This window comes from Amphiura filiformis, chromosome 2, assembly GCF_039555335.1.
Source record: "Amphiura filiformis chromosome 2, Afil_fr2py, whole genome shotgun sequence".
In the NCBI taxonomy this organism is placed as follows: Eukaryota; Metazoa; Echinodermata; class Ophiuroidea; order Amphilepidida; family Amphiuridae; genus Amphiura; species Amphiura filiformis.
The window spans coordinates 83,462,959-83,465,298 of NC_092629.1; the positions used below are offsets into that span (position 1 = coordinate 83,462,959).

The 2,340-nt window shown below is 38.6% G+C and overlaps 1 long non-coding RNA gene across 1 annotated transcript; it reads right to left on the minus strand.

Annotated features, from left to right (window-relative positions):
* Window positions 1-426: 426 nt before the first annotated feature.
* On the minus strand, window positions 427-2,026 carry LOC140137427 (uncharacterized). Its single transcript, XR_011856835.1, has 3 exons — window positions 1,823-2,026; window positions 786-881; window positions 427-624 (listed from the first exon to the last, which is right to left on the minus strand). It is a non-coding gene; the product is annotated as an uncharacterized lncRNA (long non-coding RNA).
* Between the last annotated feature and the right edge of the window lie 314 nt (window positions 2,027-2,340).

Here is a 2,340-nt window from a genome sequence, read left to right on the forward strand (position 1 = left end):
TGTCTTTTAATATTGTTGTAACTTAATTGTATATTGCAGGGCCCCGGTTAGAACAGCTTTAAGCTGATTCGGGCATACCCTGGGTAAAGATAATAAATAATAATAAATAATAATAACTTTTGAGATGGTTTGCATGTTTTAAGGTGCAAAATTAACAATAAGGCGCCCGGTTTACCGCCGCGTTCAGCAAGTCATCATCACGACACTTGTAAACAAACCGTGCTCGAGTTTGCTTGACAGATGACGTCAGACGCGATAAAATCTTTTTATCTCTATCTTTAATTATAAAAAATAATATAGACCCTTTGCTATGGTATTATCGTGTTACATCACTACTTTTACTATGACGAGTAGTCTGCAATATGGACTTTCAATATTATTACAAATAAATGGCTCTGAAAGCCGGCAAGTGCGTACCTTCTTCAGGATATTCGTTTATACAGATAGGTGGTCGCGGGGACCATTTAGCATAGCCACCCGGGACAAGAGTGCACGTCGATATTGATATCCCAACTAATTGATACCCAACGTCACAGCTGAATGTTGCCTGTGTGGATAGGTCATAAGAACTTTGGGCTGGTTCCATGATCCCGTTGACTAACTGTGGTGGTAAACACACGATTTCTGTGCAAGAAAAAAAAATCATATCTTTTTATACTGAGTTATTGCGCAATTAGCTTACTGGGCATCGGTAACACAGTGGACACGTTTTATAAATGAAGGAAAAAAAGCCGCTATTTGAAATTTAAAAAAAATAATAAAATGAAATAAAAGTATATACTCACGTGTCTGGCAACGGTAGCCAGCGTATCCCGTATGGCAAACACAATTGTTACCGTCAGCACATACACCATTCTCACAGTCTGGCTCGCAAGTTTCCTCTGATTGGGGATGAGATAAAAAAAAAGCGTAAATATAAATACCGTTTGCTGCTAATTAGGAATGACGCAATAACAGCTATATCGCTTTCGTCCGTTAAAATCGCCTATATGGCGATCATAAAATAATAATAATTGAAATTGATCAACCGAGCTACGTTATCGCTTTATTCTAGCTGCATCTCCAAGACAATGGTCGACTGATGTTCTGGCGGAAAATTTGTTCACTGGTACTACTCCGGCAAACTGGTTTCGTTAAGTCGATGATACATGGGTACAGATATGGAATTATCAGTTGTTTTCTTCCCTGAACATATCAACCAAGTGAATGAGCACATCAAAATATGAGACTAGTATTCACGCTAGTACCCATCAAAGAAGGGGTGTTTGCAGTTTTGAACTGTAAGCTTCAAAAAACGAGGGTAAACATGAAACTTCTGTAAACTGCTCTATAGACAGGACACTCTAACACGCATCCCACACGGATTAGTTCTTATTGTTTGATTCACACCATACCTTCCACTGAAAACAAATGAGAGATATTCAAACACTGTTCCACAGATTGCATACAATTGATCATATCAGATTGATACAAAATTTTCACAAATTTTGAAAAATTTGAAGAAAAAAAAAATAATGAAAAAACGGGGTCATTCATTCAGTGAGTCAGAAATTTCCCCAATTTTTTTTTTTATTTTAAAAAGGAGGTCTTTTGGTTACGGGAAACACAAAAGTGCACCGACTGTTATCATTCCTTTGTATGTGAAACTGGTCGAAACCATCTACAGTCGGTATCCGGCAAACCAGAAGTAGTTTTTTGCAAAAGAAATAATTTTATTCAACCCATTGTTATGGTAATTAATCCTGTGACGTCTACGAATAATCTACAATATGATTCAATATTAATACAATTATAATGACCCTAAAATCCTACAAGTGCGTACCTTCGTCTTCGTTTATAGCTATACAGATAGGTGGTTGCGGGGACCATTCAGCATTATAACCACCCGGGAGAAGAGTGCACGTCGATGTTGATATCCCATTTAATTGATACCCATCGTCACAGCTGAATGTTGCCTCGGTAGATATGTCATAGGACAATTGGGTTGGATCCACGATCCCTTTGAATAACTGCGGTTGTAAACACACGATTCCTGTGAAAGGGAAAATCATATTTCTGATGATATATAATCTGAGTTATTGCTCAGATAACTACAACCCAGGAAAAAAAGGTTGGCACAGTTTGCCTGTCTTTTGGTATATCTCTGCCCCCGCTCCTCCCAATTCAATGTTGGACCAAGCCATGTTGTCAACAGGTCCGTGAGACCCTCCAACATTGAATGATGGGGAGTGGGGAAGGTGAGATATAGGGGAGTCTGTACTTTACATATATTGCATGCATGTTTCCCTCGGCTCCCCAATTTTAATAGGGCACGTATTTCCATTGTTTAGTGCAGGTGTG